The sequence below is a fragment of the Macaca nemestrina genome, chromosome 7 (assembly GCF_043159975.1).
Source record: "Macaca nemestrina isolate mMacNem1 chromosome 7, mMacNem.hap1, whole genome shotgun sequence".
In the NCBI taxonomy this organism is placed as follows: Eukaryota; Metazoa; Chordata; class Mammalia; order Primates; family Cercopithecidae; genus Macaca; species Macaca nemestrina.
In genome coordinates, this window is record NC_092131.1 from 145,896,434 (window position 1) to 145,917,201 (window position 20,768).

Genomic DNA, 20,768 nt, shown 5'->3' on the forward strand with positions numbered 1-20,768 from the left:
TCAAATTAGAACTCAAGATTAAGAAACTCATACAGAACTGCACAACTCCATGGAAACTGAAAAACCTGCTCCTGAATGACTACTGGGTAAATAACAAAATGAAGGCAGAAATAAAGACGTTCTTTGAAACCAGTGAGAACAAAGGCATGACGTACCAGCATCTCTGGGATACAGTTAAAGCAGTGTGTAGAGGGAAACTTATAGCACTAAATGCCCACAAGAGAAAGCAAGAAAGATCTAAAATTGACACCCTAACATCACAATTAAAAGAACTAGAGAAGCAAGAGCAAACAAATTTAAAAGTTAGGAGAAGGCAAGAAATAACTAACATCAAAGCAGAACTGCAGGAGATAGAGATACCAAAAAACCCTTCAAAAAAATCAATGAATCCAGGAGCTGGTGTTTTGAAAAGATCAACAAAATTGATAGACCGCTAGCAACACTAATGAAGAAGACAAGAGAACAATCAAATAGATGCAATAAAAAATGATAAAGGGGATATCACCATGGATCCCACAGAAATACAAACTACCATCAGAGAATACTACAAACACCTCCACCAAATAAACTAGAAAATCTAGAAGAAATGGATAAATTCCTGGACACATACACCCTCCCAAGAGTAAACCAGGAAGAAATTGAATCTTTGAATAGACAAATAACAGGCTCTGAAATTGAGGCAATCATTAACAGCCTACCAACCAAAAAAAGTCCAGGACCAGACAGATTCACAGCCGAATTCTACCAGAGGTACAAAGAGGAGCTGGTACCATTCCTTCTGAAAATATTCCAATCAATAGAAATAGAGGGAATCCTCCCTAACTCATTTTACGAGGCCAACATCATCCTGATACCAAAGCCTGGTAGAGACACAACAAAAAAGGAGAATTTTAGACTAATATCTCTTATGAACATCGATGCAAAAATCCTCAATAAAATACTGGCAAACTGAATCTAACAGCATATTGAAAAGCTTATCCACCAAGATCAAGTTGGCTTCATCCCTGGGATGCAAGGCTGGTTCAACGTATGCAAATCAATACACATAATACATCACATAAACAGAACCAAAGACAAAACCACATGATTATCTCAATAGATGCAGAAAAGGCCTTTGACAAAATTCAACAGCGCTTCATGCTAAAAATTCTCAATAAATTAGGTATTGAAGGGAAGTATCTCAAAATAATAAGAGCTATTTATGACAAACACACAGTCAGTATCATACTCAATGGGCAAAAACTGGAAGCATTCCCTTCGAAAACTGGCAAAAGATAGGGATGCCCTCTCTCACCACAATTACTCAACATAGTTTTGGAAGTTTTGGCCAGGGCAATCAGGCAAGAGAAAGAAATAAAGAGTATTCAATTAGGAAAAGAGGAAGTCAAACTGTCCCTGTTTGCAGATGACATGATTGTATATGTAGAAAACCCCATCATCTCAGCCCAAAATCTCCTTAAGCTGATAAGCAACTTCAGCAGTCTCAGGATACAAAATCAATGGGCAAAAATCACAAGCATTCCAATACATCAATAACAGACAAACAGAGAGCCAAATCATGAATGAACTCCCATTCACAATTGCTACAAAGAGAATAAAATACCCAGGAATCCAACTTACAAGGGATATGAAGGACCTCTTCAAGGAGAACTACAAACCACTGCTCAACAAAAAAAAAGAGGACACAAACAAATGGAAGAACATACCATGCTCATGTACAGGAAGAATCAATATCGTGAAAATGGCCATACTGCCTAAGGCAATTTATAAATTCAGTGCCATCCCCATCAAGCTACCAATGACTTTCTTCACAGAATTGGAAAAAACTACTTTAAAGTTCATATGGAACCAAAGAAGAGCCCACATTGCCAAGCAAGAAGAACAAAGCTGGAGGCATCATGCTACCTGACTTCAAACTATACTACAAGGCTACAGTAACCATAACAGCATAGTACTGGTACCAAAACAGAGATATAGACCAATGGAATAGAACAGAGGCCTCAGAAATAACACCACACATCTACAAACATCTGATCTTTGACAAACCTGACAAAAACAAGAAATGGGGAAAGGATTCCCTATTTAATAAATGGTGCTGGGAAACCTGGCTAGCCATATAGAGAAAGCTGAAACTGGATCCCTTCCTTACGCCTTATACAAAAATTAATTCAAGATGGATTAAAGACTTAAATGTTAGACCTAAAAACCATAAAAACCCTAAAAGAAAACTTAGGCAATACCATTCAGGACATAGGCATGAGCAAGGACTTCATGACTAAAACACCAAAAGCAATGGCGACAAAAGCCAAAATAGACAAATGGGATCTAATTAAACTAAAGAGCTTCTGCACAGCAAAAGAAACTACCATCAGAGTGAACAGGCAACCTACAGAACGGGAGAAAATTTTTGTAATCTACCCATCTGACAAAGGGCTAATATCCAGAATCTACAAAGAACTTAAACAAATTTACAAGAAGAAAATCAAACAATCCCATCAAAAAGTGGGCAAAGGATATGAATAGACACTTTTCAAAAGAAGACATTTATACAGCCAACAGACACATGAAAAAATGCTCATCATCACTGGTCATCAGAGAAATGCAAATCAAAACCACAATGAGATACCATCTCACACCACTTAGAATGGCGATCATTAAAAAGTCAGGAAACAACAGGTGCTAGAGAGGATGTGGAGAAATGGGAATGCTTTTACACTGTTGGTGGGACTGTAAACTAGTTCAACCATTGTGCAAGACAGTGTGGCGATTCCTCAAGCATCTAGAACTAGAAATACCATTTGACCCAGCCATCTCATTACTGGGCGTATACCCCAAGGATTATAAATCATGCTGCTATAAAGACACATGCACACATATGTTTATTGCAGCACTATTCACAATAGCAAAGACTTGGAACCAACCCAAATGTCCATCAATGATAGACTGGTTTAAGAAAATGTGGCACATATACACCATGGAATACTATGCAGCCATAAAAAAGGATGAGTTCATGTCCTTTGTAGCGACATGGATGAAGCTGGAAATCATCATTCTGAGCAAACTATCACAAGGACAGAAAACCAAACACCACATGTTCTCACTCATAGGTGGGAACTGAACAATGAGAACACTTGGACACAGAGTGGGGAACATCACACACCAGGCCTGTTGTGGGGTGAGGGGATGGGGGAGGGATAGCATTAGGAAAAATACCTAAAGTAAACGACGAGTTAATGGGTGCAGCAAACCAACATGGCACATGTATACATATGTAACAAACCCGCACATTGTGCACATGTACGCTAGAACTTAAAGTACTAGAAAAAGAAACCCCATCTCTACTAAAAATACAAAATTAGCCAGGCATGGTGGTGCACACCTGTAGCTCCAACTACTTGGGAGGCTGAGGCAGGAGAATCGCTTAAACCCAGGCAGTAGAGGTTGCAGTAAGCCAAGATCGCACCACTGCACTCCAGTCTGGGCAACAGAGTGAGACTCTGTCTCAAAAAAAAAAAAAAAAAAAAAAGAGGAAAATTACATAATGACAAGCAACCAATTCACCAAGAATATACAAAAAAATGCATAATAATCACACATTTAACAAAAGATTTGCAGAATATAAAAAGTAAAATCTGACAGAATAAAAGGTATTAGGTAAGTCCAAAATTATGGTTGGTGTCTCAGAGCACCCAAGAACTGTGGTATCATATCAAAAGGTCTTTTGAATCAACAGTTTTCTCACTGTAATCAATAAAGCAGTACGACTGAAAATCAGTAAGGGATTAAAAAGCCTGAACAACGCCATCAACCACCTTGACCCAACTGATATTCATATAATAGGCCACCCACACAAGAGAATATTCTTTTCCAAAAATATGAAACTTTCACCAAGATAGACCATATTCTGGGCCTTAAAACAAACAACAATACATTTAAAAGAATTCAAAATCATATGAAGTATAACAGAATTAAAGTACAAATAAAGATTTCTGAAAAAATTCCTATTTGGAAATTTTTATAAAATCTCTTCTAAATAATTAATGGGTCACAGAAGAACTTACAAAGAAAATTAGAAAATAGTTGCAATTGAATGAACATGAAAAAACATTGTATCAAGATTATTGGGATGCAGATAAAGCTGTCCTCATAGTAAAAGTTTTAGCATTAATGCTTATATTTAAAAATTATAAAAAGGGCATGGTAGCTCATACCTGCAATCCTATCACTTTAGGAGGCCAAGGCAGAAAAATCGCTTGAGGCCAGGAGTTTGAGAACAGCCTGGGCAAGAAGGGGAGACCCCCGTCTCTACAAAAAATAAAAAATAAAAAATAAAGCTGGGCCTGGTACCACATTCCTGTAGTTTCAGCAACTCAGGGAGGCTGAGGCAGGAGGGTTGCTCCCATCCAGGAGTTCAAGGTTACAGTGAGCTACAGTTGTACCACTGCACTCCATGCTGGACAACAGAGTATGACCCTGTAAAAAAAAAAAAAAAGAAAGAAAGAAAAGGAAATCAAAAAGTTCTCACATCAATGATCTGAGCTTTTATCTTAAGAAAGTAGAAAATTTTTAAGGAAAAGTGAAAGGAAAGAGCTAGTACACAAAAAACTGAAAATGACAAAATTGGAGGACTTACTGCAAGATTTCAAGATTTACTATAATCAAGTAACCAAGACAGAGGGTGATATTGGTGAAAGGACAGACATAAAGATCAGTGGAACCAAGCAGTCCAAATACAGACCCTTATATATATAACCAACTGATTTTTAACAGAATTGCAAAGGCAATTCCATAGAGAAAAGATTGATCATCTTTCTAAACCATAGTGTGGAAAAGAACAACTATTGGAAAAAGAAAACAAAAACTCAACCCATGCCTCAGAACATATACAAAAAAATAAGTCAAAATGGATAATAAATATAAATGAAATATTCGAATCTATAAAACTACTACAATATAATGTAGGATAAAGTCTTTGTGACATTAGGTCATATAAATGTCTCAGAGATTGCTTAGTCAATAATTTTTGTGGACTGTGAACCATAAAAGCAAAATTGATAAATATTTATCCATCAAAATCTTTGAAAACTTTTAAACTTCAGCTCTTCAAAAACCATGTAAGAAAATTAAAGACAAGCAACAGACTGAGAAAAAAAATCTGAAAAACTCTTATCATTTAAAGGTCTCCTATTCCAATATATAAAGCATTCTAAAAACTCAATATGAAGAAATCAAACAACCCAGAGAAAAAACTTTGTGAAAGATTGAGCAGATACTGTATGAAAATAAGGCATGTGGATGACATATAGGCACATAAAAAAGTGTTCTACATTAGTAGTGCTTGGGGAAATACAAACTAAAACCACAGTGAAATTCCACCACACACCTATTAGAATAGCAAACAAAAAACCTGACAATACCAAGGGCTGATGAAGATGTGGCACAAACTGGAATCCTTATTCATTACTGCTGGGAATTCAAAAATGGTGTGACTATTTTGGAAATGAGTTTTCAGTTTCTTAATTTAAATGTATACTTACATGGCACAGCAACTCAACTCCTAGGTATTTACACAAGAAAAAGGAAAATGGGTTCACATTAAAACTGTATGGGAATGTTTATAGCAACTTTTTTCAAAGTCACCAAAGACTGGTAACAAGCCAAATATATTATTCATAGTTGCCCAAAAGTGGAAATAACCCCAAAAATGTCTTTTAACTGGTGAATGGATAAACAAATTGGCATATCCATGCAGTGATAAACTACTCATTAATAAAAAACAAATGGCAGAAACAATAACATAAATGAACTGAGATGTATAATTCTACATAAAAGAAGCCAAACACAAAATGCTTCATATTATATGGTTCCACTTATATGATATTTTATAAAGGTAAAACTAGAGGGATAGAAAAGAGGTCAGTAGTTGTCAGGATCTGAGGATATCGGGAAGGACTGATTTCAAAAGGGCACAAACCAATTTGAGGGAACGATGGAACTGCTCTATACATTGGTTGCAGTAGTAGTTACATAACTATGTATTTCTCAAAACTCATGGAATCATCTAGTAAAAATGGTGAACTTTATGGAAGTTGTACCTCAAGAAACCTGAATTAAAGAAAAACTAATAAAGAAAGAAACTTGAAATAACAATATAATTAACCCCAAGAAAATTAGGAAAGGAAAAAGAACAGATGAGATAAATAATTTAAAAACAGAAGCAAAATGGCAAACGTAAAGTCAATTACATAAATAATTACATGAAGCACAAATGGACTAAGCACACCAGTGAAAAGGCAAAGATTTTCAGACTGTATTTTAAAAAAACAACCCGTGGCCAGGCGCAGTGGCTCATTTCTGTAATCCCAGCACTTTGGGAGGCCGAGGCAGGTGGATCACCTGAGGTCTGCAGTTGGTGACCACCTGAGACCTCATGGAGAAACCCTGTCTCTACTAAAAATACAAAATTAGTCGGGCATGGTAGCATGACTGTAATCCCAGTTACTCGGGGGGCTGAGGCAGGAGAATCACTTGAACTCAGGAGGTGGAGGTTGCAGTGAGTCATGATCGTGCCACTGCACTCCAGCCTGGGCAACAAGAGCAAAACTCCGTCTCAAAAAACAAAAACAAAAACAAAAAACATGTGTGTTGTTATCCTTTAAATATAAATACAGAGACTGAGTAAAAGCAAAAGAATGGTAAAGATACTATCATGCAAAGAGTAACCTAAAGAAAGTTTGTGGTTATATTAATATCAGACAAAGTAAACTTTAAGGACAGAAATGTACTAGAGATAAAGGATGGCATTTTATAAAGATCAAGGGGTCAATTCAACAGGAAAACATAACAATCCTAAATTTTTATATCCATAATAACCTAGTATCAAGTAATATAAGCAAACATTAGTAGAAGTAAAGGAGAAACAGACAAACCCTTAATCAGTTTAATATACCTATCTCTGGTGTGTTAGATGCAAGAGGATAGATAACAAAAATTAGAAATTATGTAGAATATTTGAAAAAAATGATTAACCAATTTGACCTACTTGATCTATCAATAGGACACTACACCTAACAACTGTAAAATACAATTCTTTTCAAGCACACATAAAATGTTTGTCAAAATAGGCTATATGCTGTGCATAAAACAAGCCTGAACAAGCTTCAAAAGTATTGAAATCACATAGGATATGTTCTCAGACCATGGTGGAATTAGCCTGAAAACCAACTAATAGAAACATGACTAGAAGATCTGAAAATGTCTGGAAATTAAACAAAGCTTTTCTAAATAAACCAGTAGTCAAGATAATGAAAATGAAAATGCAACTCATCAAAATTTATGTGGTGTAGCTAAAGCAGTGTGTGCTGGTTACTGAATTATTGCCTCTCTGCTCCAAATTCCTTGTTTGCCTGTTGTGTGAAAATGGGTTTTGGCCCTTTAAATATTTGTCCTTGCCAGCTGGAACTTTGTCATTAGAGGGCACTAGAAATATACTGCAGGAGGAAAAGGGTGTTTGCTTCCTGGTTCTGGTGTGCTTGCTTCTCCAGGATGCATAGTTTTCCCTAGTACCAAGTTTCTGCAGTTCACAGTGGCCAGCAACACCCAGCAACAAGCATGCAGTTTTGCAGCAGAATGCCTTCACTGAGACATATCCCCATGAATGTCTTTCACTGGCACCCCAGAAGGTGGATTTCCAGCACATTTCGTCAGTACAGCACCATGGCAACTTCTCTGCCATCCAATGAGCCACAGCAGTGCCCTCTACAACAGGGTGTTGATCTTAGGCCTGGGTGGCATCTTCCTTGGGTCAGCTATCTCAGCTCTAAGGGGAGAGGCTGTAACCTACATCTACTATTCCTATATCCTTTGGGATCCTCTTCTTGCTAGCCAATCTCTCATTATGTTAATTACCTGGTACGGTTAATAATTCTTTTTTTTTTTTTTTTCTGAGACAGTCTCTTACTCTATTGCCCAGGCTAGAGTGCAATGGTATGAGCTTAGCTCACTGCAACCTTCCTTTCCCAGGTTCAAGTGATTCCCATGCCTCATCTTCCCAAATAGCAGGACTGGTACGTGCCACTGCACCTGGCTAATTTTTGTATTTTTAGTAGAGATGAGATTTCGCCATGTTGGCCAGGCTGTTCTCGAACTCCTGACCTTAAGTGATCCACCTGCCTTGGCCTCCCAAAGTGCTAGGATTACAAGCATGAGCCACCGCACCTGGCCTAATAATTATTTTTATATATATATATTTTTTGTTAAAATTACTGTGTGGGTTCTCTCTGATTGGATTTCTTTAATTCACAGTGATTAGAAGAAAGTTGACTTTACATGCCTATATGAGAAAAGAAAAAAAATTTAAAATTAATTTTTAAGTTACTATCTCAAGAAGCTAGAAAAAGAATAGAAAATAGAGAGAAATTAATAAAAATGAAAACAGTAATTGATGAAATAGCTGACATAAAATTGAGAAAAATCAACAAAGCCAAAGCTTTCTTTTTAAAAGAATATCAGTAGATTTGATAAACTCTTAGCAAGACCAATCAAGAGCAAAAGTATAAATTATCAATATCAGAACAAAAGGGCAATATCCCTACAGATCCTACAAAACTAAAAAAAAAAATCAAATATTTTGAATAATTTTATATAAATACATTCGACAATCTACATAAAATGAATAATTTTATATAAAAACATGTCATCTATACTGATAAAAGAAAAATTAAAAGAAATAAAAATCAATGTTAAATATATTCTGTCTATAATTTAAAACTTACCCTCAAAGAAAATTTGAGCTTGGATATATTTAGTGGTGAATTCTCCAAAACGTTTAAGAAAAAAATATCAATCCTACATAACCTCTTTTAGGGAAGAAAGAAAAAACACTTCCTAATTCATTTTTTTGAAGCTAGAACAACCCTAATACAAAAATATGACAAAGATATTATAATACAAGAAAGTTACAAGCTAATAATTCTTATGAACATAGGGACAAAAATTAGAACAAAGTATTAAATAACCAAATCCAAAGAATATATAACATATCATAACCAATTTGGTTTATTCTAGGAATAAGAATTGGTTTAAAAAGTTAATCAATATGACTTACTTCACTAAATTATATTTGCTTTTATTTTGTAAATAATAAAATAAAATAATAATAAAAGTAAAAATAACTGATCACCTCAATAGATGCAAAAAGGCCTCCAATTAACCACTAGTTCATAATAAAAGTTCTCAGCAAATTTGAAATATAAGTGAACTTTTGAATATGATAAAGTTTATGTACAAAAGGCCTGCTGCTAACATATTTAGTGGTGAAATGTGGAATGCTTTCTTCCTGAATTCATAAACCACTCAAGTATATTTATTTTCATTACTTCTATTAATCATTGCACTGCAGGTCCTAGTTAGTGCAAGAAAGCATGAAAGAAGAGTCGTGAAGTTGGAAAGAAGTAAGTAAAACTGTCATTTCAGATGACATGGTTGTAAATATAGAAAAATCCAAAAGAATATATACACAATTAGAATTAATCAATTTAGATAAGTCACTGAATACAAAATCAATACATAAAAATCTATTGTATTTGTATGTGTTTGCAAAAACAATTGGTAAATAAAAACTGTTATACAATACTATTAACAATATCATTGGAAAACCTCAAATATCTGGGAATAAATTTTATAAAAGACACGTAAGATCACCAAAGTAAAAATGGCAAAGCATTTCAAAGAAAAATTACATAAGATCTAACTAGATGAATAGATATACCATGTTCATGGATTTGGAGACTTAATATCATAAATTAATTTTATAACTTAAAATCTATTCTTCAAAAGTAACTTTATTGATTCAATGTAATCCCAATCAAGATCCTAATCATTTTTGTGGAAATTTATTAGGGATTTCTAAAAGTTATATGGAAATGCAAATGACCTACAGCAGCCAAGAAATGAAGAAGAATAAATTGTTGGAAGATTTATCATATCAGATAGCATAACTTATCATAAAGCTACAATATTTAATGCAGTGTGGTATTAGTACAATAATAAATACATACACCAAAAGGGAGAGTCTAGAAATAGGCTCATACATATACTTGATGTACAACAATGGCGCCACTGCAATTTTGTAATAATAAGATTTTTTTTTCAATAAATGATGCTGGAGCAATTAGATAATTCACATGAAACAGACTTTAACCTTAATTTACACTACCTACAAAAACTAATACTGATTAAATTATAAACCTTCATGTGAAAGAAAAACAGTAATATCCGAGAAGAGAAGTCGATAAATTTTTTCTGTAAAGGGACGGATAGTAAATATTTTCAGCTTTGTAGGTCATACAGTCTCTCTTGCAACTACTTAACTCTGCTGTTGTAGTCCAAAGGCAGCCAGAGACAATACATAAATGAACGAATGAGAATAGGCTGTGTTCCAACAAAAATTTATTTACAAAAACAAATGGCAGGTCACATGGGCCATAAATTTTTGATCCCTGCTCTAGAAGATAACAGAATAATTTCATGACATTGGGTAAGCAGTGATTTCTCAAATAAGATTCCCCAAAAACATAAAACATAAAAGATGGATTAATTCAAGTTCTGAGATTCTGTTTATTGAAAGACATCATTAAGAGGATAAAACAGCAAAACATAGTTTAGTAGAAGATATCTGCTATATATGCATATTTATGTATATGTATTACATATGTTTTATATATACATATAGATGTGTATGTATTTATATATACATATATACTGCATATATATCCAAATAACATATCTATAATATCTAAAGAACATCTACAAATCAATAAGAAAAAGGCAAATCAATAAACAAAATGAGCAAAACCTTGAGTAGGCATTTTACAAAAGAGACTATCAATATGAATATAAGCACATGAAAAGATGTTCCATATAATTAGTAATCAGAGAAATCCAAATAAGAATAAACCATAATCAGATATTAGTACATCCCCAGCAAAATGGAGGAAAGGAAAAAGAATGACACAAAAATCAATGTGCAAAAATCGCTAGCATTCCTATACACCAAAAACAGGCAAGCCAAGAGCCAAATCATGAATGAACTTCCATTCACAATTGCTACAAAAAGAATAAAAAACCTAGGAATACAGCTAACAAGGGAAGTGAAGGACCTCTTCGGGAGAACTACAAATCACTGCTCAAATAAATCAGAGATGACACAAACAAATGGAAAAACATTCCATGCTTATGGATTGGAAGAATCAATATTGTGAAAATGGCCATACTGCCCAAAGCAATTTAAAGATTCTATGCTACTCCCATTAAACTACCATCGGCTTCTTCACAGAACTAGAAAACACAATTTTAAAATTCATATGGAACCAAAATAGAGCCTGAATAGCTAAAGCAATACTAGGCAAAAAGAACAAAGCTAGGGGCACCATGCTACCCAACTTCAAACTATACTAAAGGGCTACAGTAACTAAAACAGCATGGTACCAGTACAAGAACAGACACAAAGACCAATGGAACAGAATAGAACACCCAGAAATAAGACCACACACTTAAAACCATCTGATCTTTGACAAACCTGACAAAAACAAGCAATGGGGAACGCGTTCTCTATTTAATAAGTGGTGCTGGGAGAAGAGGCTAGCCATATGAAGAAAACTGAAAGTGGACCCCTTCCTTATACCATACACAAAAATCAACTCAAGATGGATTAAAGACTTAAATGTAAAACCCAAAACTATAAAAACCCTAGAAGAAAACCTAAGCAATACCATTCAGGACATAGGCATAGGCAAAGATTTCATGAAGATGCCAAAAGCAATCACAACATAAGCAAAAATTGACAAATGGGATCTAATTAAACTAAAGAGCCTCTGCACAGCAAAAGAAACTATCAACAGAGTAAACAGAAAACTGGCAGAATGGGAGAAAATTTTGCAATCTGTGCATCTAACAAAGATCTAATATTCAGCAACTACAAGGAACTTAAACAAATATACAAGAAAAAACAACCCCATTAAAAAGTGGGCAAAGGACATAAACACACACAGACACTTCTCAAAAGAAGACATACATGCAGCCAACAAACATACAAAAAAAGCTCAAATCACTGATCATAAGAGAAATGCAAATCAAAACCACAATGAGATACCATCTCACACTAGTCAGAACAGTTACTATTAAAAAGTCAAAAAATAACAGATGCTGGTGAGATTGTGGAGAAAAAGGAACACTTTTACTCCGTTGGTAGGAGTATAAATGAGTTCAACCATTGTGGAAGACAGCGTGGCGATTCCTCAAAGACTTAGAGACAGAAATAACATTCAACCCAACAATCTCATTCCTGGGTATATATCCAAAGGAATATATTAACAAATATATTACAAAAACACATGCACATGTATGTTCATTGGAGCACTGTTCACAATAGCAAACACATGGAATCAACTAGATGCCCATCAACGATAGACTGGGTAAAGAAAATGTGGTACATATACACCATGGAATACTATATAGCCAACAGAAAGAATGAGATCATGTCCTTTGCTGGGACATGGATGGAGCTGGAGGCCACCATCCTTAGCAAAGTAACGCAGGAACAGAAAACCAAATACTGCATGTTCTCACTTATAAGTGGGAGCTAAATGATGAGAACACATGGACACATAGAGGGGAATAGCACACACTGGGGCCAATGGCAGGACAGAGGGTGGGAGGAGGGAGAGAATAAAAAAAAAAAAATAAGTAATGAACTACTAGGCTTCATACCTTGGTGATGAAGTAATCTGTACAACAAACCCCCATGACACACATTTACCTATGTAACAAACGTGCACATCTTGCACATGTACCCCTGAATTTAAAACTTTTAAAAAACAAATAAATAAATAAATAAAAATTAGCTTAAATTCAATATTCATCTCAAACTTTTCAAAATCTATTTCATACCTATAATTATATCCCCTTCTAATTTCTAATGCTGATAACTCTTTTTTTAACCGTGGTGAGACATTCCAGACTTCTGACATTTTTTGGTTCTTTTCAAAAAATCATCTCTTAGTTTTATACAAAATTATCCCACCGCAAACCCCAATATTTTATTCATTTTCTTTTTCTTTAGTAATACCCTTGCTTCTACTTTATGTATTTTTTTTCCACTAGCTTTTTAAGCTTTGTACGTGATTTACTTCTAGCCAATCTTTTCTTATTTTTAAAACACGCGTACCTGGCTGCATTTTCTCTGAGGATATGTAGATTTTGATTTGTATTGTTTTCATTGTCATTCTTGTTGTAGTTAAATACACTAGCTCTGAATCATGCTATCTAGGTTCAAATCCAAACTCTGTCATTGATGGATTGCGTGCCCTCGGCCGGGTTATTTAGTATAGCTTTGTGTTTCAGTTCCTCATCTGTGAAATGAGATGATAATGGAATCAGCTTCCCAAGATTACTGTGAAAATAAAAAGATAATCCATGTAGATCACTTAGCATAATGCTGGTTGTATAATAATGTTCAATAATTTTAAGATATTATCATTTGTAAATAATTTATAATTTCATTTTAAATTTCTTTGTATTAAAGTTATTTAAAGGAGTGGTTTCTATTTCCAAGTTTATAAACAATTTGCTTATTAATCACAAATTTTATTTCAGTATAAAAAATGTGACCAGAATGATTTATCTTGAAATTTAACATTTTGTGTTTTAGCAGCTAATGTTTCATGTGTGTTTGAGGAGACTATGCATTCACTGTTTATTCATACAAAGTCCTTTATTCCACCAAGCTTCTTTGTTATTCCAATCCTCTCTACCCTTACTTTTTTCCTACTTGATCTATCAATTTGAGATGTCGTTAAGGTCTTCTAAAATGGCTCTGTATTTTTCATTCCTACTTATATTTCTATCATTTTCACTTTATAGGTTATAAAGATGACATTTGATGTTATATTGTTAGATTTATAAAGGTTCATTATTAGCAGAGCTTCTTATGGAATTGTATATTTCACCAATATGAACATTTTTATCTTGTCAAATCCTTTTCGCATTATTCTTTTTTGTCTAACATTAATGTTACTATATTTGTTATCCTTATTAGAACTTGCCTGATGCATCTTTCTACGTTTTTATTTCCAACCTTCTTTTTAGATGTCTTTTTCTAAATAACATATAACCAGATTTACTGTTGATGTTTACCAAATTTGAGATTCCTTTTATTAAAGAAATTGTGTTCATTTGTCATATACTGGAATCACTGATGGCTTGACTTTTTTTCTGCCATCTGGTGTTCCATATGTGTGTGTATGTGTTTATCATACACACACAGCTATATAAAAGTTAAAAAACATAGAGCTTTTAGAACTTACTTCCTATCTCTCCATCATGCTTTGTCCCTGCCATCTTTATGTTGCAATCATCTAGAACAGGGATTCGCCTGCCCCCTCCTTTTGTAAAGTCTTATTGCACATTTATTTACATACTATCTATGGCTGCTTTCACACTACAACAGCAGAGCTGAGTGGATGCAACAGAGTCTATATGGAACACAAAACTGAAAATATTTACTGTCTGGTCTTTTACGGAAAACATTTGCCAATGTCTAATCCAGATTTTAATTTTATGCTATTAATTTTAAATATATGTCATATTTAGACAAATCATCTAGTATCTTTTCTCTCCACTGATTCTTGAACCCTTCACCTTCATCTTTCTTAGATTCATCATTTATTTTGTTAAAGTTTATCCTATAGTCATCCTTTCAAAGAGATTCTATTGGTGATACACATGTCCTGAGTTTACGTCAAAAATCATGTTTTTAAATTTCTGGGATCATTGCTCCATTTTCATGGATGTAATATCTTGAACCTCTTTGAGGATAATTGTTATATTTGTGATACTATAAGTATATATTTTACATACAATAATTATGCTTTCTTAAAATTATAAAATTTATAAAACGAATTTGTATTCATCTTTTTTAAATTTATAAACTCTCTTTCCTTAGGTATTATTTTTTGTGAGTTTGGTGTCTCTGCAAACTTGTATTATTCTTGTATTGGATTATTCTTGTACTTTATAAATGAGAATCCCTGTTAGCTCTCTCCTGCTTGATGTGGGTCAACTTGTGCTTACAGGCGAAGGGAAGGGCATATTGCTGGGGAGAGTGTTTCTTTTCAGAGTGAGGAGCCTCTCTGTGCCTCCTGGGGTCCATTGCTACTCTTCTGTCTGTTGGTTCTCAGAATCCACAGGCTCACTACTTTAATCTGTGGACAATTACAAGCAAGAGAAGGGAATGTGAGTAGCAGTCCAGCTGCTCCAAACGCAGTTTTCAATTAATCACTCTGGCCATTACCCTAGGATGTCCTATTCATAGAATCTGCTCTTTCTGAGCTTGTAGCATCCCTGAAATTTCTCCTACCTCCTCAGCAATCTAGGGCCAAATGACTATGTATGGCACAGTTGCTCTCGTATGTTTTTCTAAAGTTTGATCCCATCTCCTAAAAATTTCTCATACACTTACGGCACTTTTTTGGTCCTCAGTCCTGTTACCAATTAACTTAACCCCCTTTAATCTTTTCTGTCATTTCATAAGATTTGGTAGAGGTAACTTTCCTGCAGGCTGGCATCTTGAGTTACTCTTCATACACAGGATTTTTCAGTTAACTCTTTCAAAACACCATTCAATATACTTTGTGGGTGATAACCTATGTTCTTGCCATTTTTATTTCAAAACATTTAAAAAGATACTCAAAATTTCTTTGACACAGAGAGAAAAGTGAAACCCTACTCCAACAATTCTCTGAGGGGATTTAAAATGATAAAATTTCACCAACTATAGTGGAAAGGGGTATTTAGTCTCAAGTCACTTGCCTTTAACAATACCTTGGGTGGTCTATTTCATTTTTTTTTTTTTAATGTTCTTTCATGGGGGTGGGAGACACTGATTGTGAAGAGCTGTAATTTTTAGCCACTTCTTCCCCTTATACATTGGGCAGTGATAAGTGACATTTTTAGTCAGATTTGGCTAACAAGCTCATCGTGTTATGGCATTCTACTCTCCTCCCTGCCATACCTCAATTCCTGACCGCTGAGTAGCCTATTCAAAGTACATCAGGAGCTAACTTTAACAGCTTTAATACTCATTAAGAGAACCCTTCTGAGAGTAGCTAGAAAGCACAAACCTTCCCCTCTAATATCATTTGGGGTTTTGAGTCCCTGAATAGCTGGTGTCATTTGGCTTTCTTGAGGGACCTCAGAAGGGATACGTGTTTAAAATTCCTATAAATATTGTGTAAGATTTTCCAACTGATTATGAAGCCCTTCCATTCTTTCTCCTTTTTCAGTTCTGGGGTTGATATTTGGAGGGGGTTAAAGTCAGACACCTCTGTACACTCCCAGAACCCTCTGACATAGCATGTGTTGAACCTCTCTTTGTTTTATGGTTTTTGGGTTTTTTGCTTGGTGTAGGCAAAACTTTTTCTTCTTGCCATCCAGTGGTTCCTCTTTCACTATCTGCTGTGTGCATTTCAAACTCGTAGAGTTTGAATGTCCTTCTGTGCTCTGATCAAGGAATTTCTTGCAGCAGCTATCTTAGGTGCAGTGTGGCTTTTAGCGATAGTGACCTGTGCTTTATCAGATTATAAAGTAGTGGCATGTAACAACTAGGCTGCCACCACTTTTGGTTTTCAGGGCTCCTGTCATTTCTAGGGCCCTTATCCCCTGCCATCAATCTCTTTCTTCTCTTCTCCTCTCTACCTCCCAGAAAAAAAGGAAGGGAAATTCATATTTATTTGGCTTTTACTATGTGTAAAGCATTGGTGGGGTATTTTCAGAAATACTTTTCATTAAATTATCAGTACAATTGAGTGAAGGAGTTATTATCCCCACTTTTACCAATTGGAAAACTGAGGCTCAGAGAAGTGAAGAACTTGCCTGAGATCACAAAAGTGGCAAATGGTAGAGCTGAGATTTGGATCCTAGACTCTAAATCTGGAAGCCCGGGGGAGCTCCACAACGGTCAGCTTCAAGCCTCATCTGCCCAAGAGTGTGGATCTGAATTCAGATAAGAAACTAGAGGTTATAGGAAGCATGTAGCAGACTTTTTTCCTTAAAAGGAACAAAGCTGGCCAGAGTACCTTTAAATCTGGAGAATTGTAGCACCAGATGTCAGGCTGAACAGACACAGTTGGCTGCTTGAAAGATTTCTGTAGAGTCATGGAGACATGAATTTTAAGTACGAATTAACTATGTTCTCAGTTCCTGCACTGTTATTATGAATAAGACACTGAGCTTTCTTATTAGCCCATCCTGCTTTTTCTGACATTCTGCTTTTATTTCTTGACCTGGACCAAAAAAAAAAAAAAAAAAAAAAAAAAAGCTTTTTCTAATAGCTCAATTCAACAAACATTCATTGTTTGGCTACTTTGTGGGAGGGACTGTAGTATATGTTGGAGATATAGAAAAGATTAAAAATATACCTCCTGACCAAATATAGTTTGTAGTACTACAAGTCAGGTAGAGTGAGTGTAGACGCAAGAAACAGGCAAAAAAACCTACAATTAGTCTACAATGAGATAGTATGACATAAGCCTGTACAAGGTGCCACAGAACCACAGAAAAGAGACAGCTAACACAACCTGACTGGGAGTGGGTAGGGAATGGATAAGGGAAAACTGCTGAGAGGATGCGATTCTTGACAAATGAGTGAGCCCTTCACACCAGCAGGACCATAACTTTATGTGTAAGACTCTCTGGGGGGAGGAGAAAATCACACTAAACTAAGAAAGTAATGAAAGTCTTCTCCTGAGTGTCTGAGAAGATAATTCAGTTGCTAGAGCTGCACTGCAGCCTAAACGAACTTTTCACACCCCAGCTCCCTTTAAGTTTCTATGTCATCACTTGTATGTCTGTTCCTGGATTTCTGGGTGGTTTTCCTGAATTTCCCCAAGGCCTGGCCAATAATCCATTCCTCTTCATTTGCACCTGCTTTCTCTGGTGCTCCATCAGGAAATTTACTCAGCTCCTATAATTCCCTGGGCCTACTGCTCCTACCAATACTAAGCCACTATCTTATCTTCTGTAAGCCCTCTGAGCTCCTCTTCACACAGTTTCTGCTTAATCATTGCCTCTTCTGGTTGTTGTCTAATGGTTTCTGAGGTTAGCTTTCTCTTGTGTATCTTTTAGCTACTGTTTTTACTCCCAGCTGCCTAACCTTCTCTCCTTATCATATTCATACTCTCCAAAAAGAGGAATCAATTCGTTAACTAATTACTAATCTCTTCCTTGGGCAAAGGTTTTATTGAGTCAGCTCATAAGCCACTGTCTAGCCAGATTGATTGCTGTGGTGTCAGATGTTGAGCCTTGTTCCAACCAGGGGGCCCGGGTTACAAGAGACAAGGATGGAAGCTTACATCAATAGAGCCAGGCTTGGAGTGGGACCGTGGATATGGCAGACAACCTGAGGCTTTGCTGAATTAGGAGAATGACATTACAGGCATAATTAGAGGCACTTTAAATGGAGAAAACAAAAACATACTAACATCAGCTACAATATAACAATGGCATAACTTCAGGAGATGGCAGGGGAAAAAGGGATGAAGAAAAATAGAAATTAATCCTTGGGAATAAACATTTATGTACAAGGAAGAGCACAGAAAATAGATTTATTCTTGGAAAGGAGACAAGTTGGCCCACTTCATAGGAAATTACCTTTGCTGAGATCCACATAAAGAAAATTCAAAGACATCTTCTTCTTCTCAAATATATGAGGAGTGACTTACAGAGTGTGGTAAGTGTCATGGTTCCTTGGCCTAGCCAGGTTGACACATACCCAGCTATTCAATCATACTCTAAGCTGGTTGTTGCTGTAAAGGGATGTATTTTGCAGATGTGGTTAATTAGCTACAATCCGTTGACTTTAAGTAGATTATACTAAATAATTTGGGTGGGTCTCATCCAATCAGGTGAAAGGTCTTAAGAGTAAAACTGAATTTTTTTTTCTAAGGAAGAAGAAATTTCACCTGTGAGTTGCTGTGCAAGGCATTTTGGCTGCTCTGCAGATTTCAGACTTGCCAGCCTCACAATCACATAAGCCAATTCCTTTAAAATATATAAACATACAAATATAAAATATGTATCTCCTACTAGTTATTCTCTGGTAGAACCTCGCTTTGTAAAGAATACAGTGTGGAAGCACAAACTCCTCAGACTAGCTTCAATAGACTCGGAATTTGGTACCCCATATAACCTTTATCATCAGTTGTTCACTCCAATTAGACCAGTCTCCTGTGTGTCTTGTCATTTGCATGCTCATTTTCCTGCTTCTACTCACACTGCTTTTCCCTTTGGACTTGTCTCCATTCTTTCTTCCACCTTTATAAATCCTTCATTTTACTCACACTCTAGCTCCATCCCAAGTCCTTCACGAAGCTTTTAACTTTAGCTCCTTTTGCTCTTTCTCTAAACTTCCTTAGCAGTTATTAGCTATGCCATTCACTGAAGTTTTTAATCTTATATATCTCACCTACCACTGTCTTTTTTATATAGTATCCACTACTAGGAAGTATAAATTTGCAAGTACAAATTTGGGTGTGCAAGACATGTCACTATTGTTTAAATCAAATTAAATTTACCACAGACTTAAGTGATCTCAGCCTTAATTCTGCTGGAGTAGAACGAAATCCAATCTCAGTTCTTACTGGGCTTTCCTCTCTTCCTAGTACTGCAGTAGAGTTTGAAAGACTTACGTTGAGCCTAGAAAATGGAAGATGGACTTTGACATCGTCACTGGTTCCTAGAAGCCAGGCAATTCCTCCACTTATGGGCCAAGAGAGGCAAGGGAATCCAGCCTCCCTAATGGCATCATGCATCCATATGAGGTTAGAATATCTTTCGGGGGTACTCTTATTCTCACTACCGGAACCCCAATCTTTGATTTTCTACAATTCGTGGGAATTTGTTTTCCCGTAATTCTACCTGCCCGTAGACGCTTCTTCTTTCTTTCCTTTATTTCATTTTATTTTATGTATTTATTTATTTATTTATTTATTTTTGAGAGGGAGCCTCACTCTGTCACCCAGGCTGGAGTGTAGTGGCGCAATCTCAGCTCACTGCAACCTCCGTCTCCCAGGTTCAAGCAATTCTCTGCCTCAGCCTCCCGAGTAGCTGGGATTACAGGCACCTGCCATCACGTCGGCTAATTTTTGTATTTTTAGTAGAAACGGGCTTTCACCATCTTGGCCAGGCTGGTCTTGAACTCCTGACCTTGTGATCCACCCGTCTCAGCATCTTTCTTTTTCTTCCTTCCTTCCTTCCTTCCTTCCTTCCTTCCTTCCTTCCTTCCTTCCTTCCTTCCTTCCTCCCTCCCTCCCTCCCTCCCTCTCTCTCCCCCAAGATGTGCTTGCCTTTTTCACCCTCTAGCAACGTCTCCTCAAGGAGCAACAAACTTGGAAGACAGATTGCTGGGTACAACTCCAGAAATAACATTGACACTGCATTCTAAGGAGTCCTGTTCCAGGAGGCTTCATTTAAAATGTGAATGGTGCCCCCTGGAGTTGCCTAAGAGCCCTTGTCAGACAACTTTTTGTCTAGTAACACAAAATTCCTTGAAGCCTGCTTGGAATGGAAGGGAGGGAAAATATAAGGAGCACAAAACCCAATTAAATTGTCAATAAATTATCCTGTCACACACCTTTTGTTTTTTTCTTGTGTTTTTATTTCATTTTTTAAAAAATATGTATGGGCTGACGTATGTAGTGTTCCAATTAGGTTAT

General features: G+C 35.9%; 1 long non-coding RNA gene across 2 annotated transcripts in view; it reads right to left on the reverse strand.

Moving 5' to 3' along the window:
- Window positions 1–20,314, reverse strand: part of LOC105489858 (uncharacterized) — a 29,653-nt gene extending 9,339 nt beyond the window's left edge. The window contains exons 1-3 of one of the 2 annotated variants that reach the window (XR_003019809.2): window positions 17,133–20,314; window positions 15,130–17,049; window positions 9,208–13,450 (exon numbers count right to left, since the gene is read on the reverse strand). This is a non-coding gene — a long non-coding RNA (uncharacterized lncRNA). Of the gene's footprint in view, window positions 1–9,207; window positions 13,451–15,129 lie in introns of those variants that run through there. The other variant, XR_011606040.1, reaches the window with a different exon arrangement.
- Window positions 20,315–20,768: the final 454 nt, after the last annotated feature.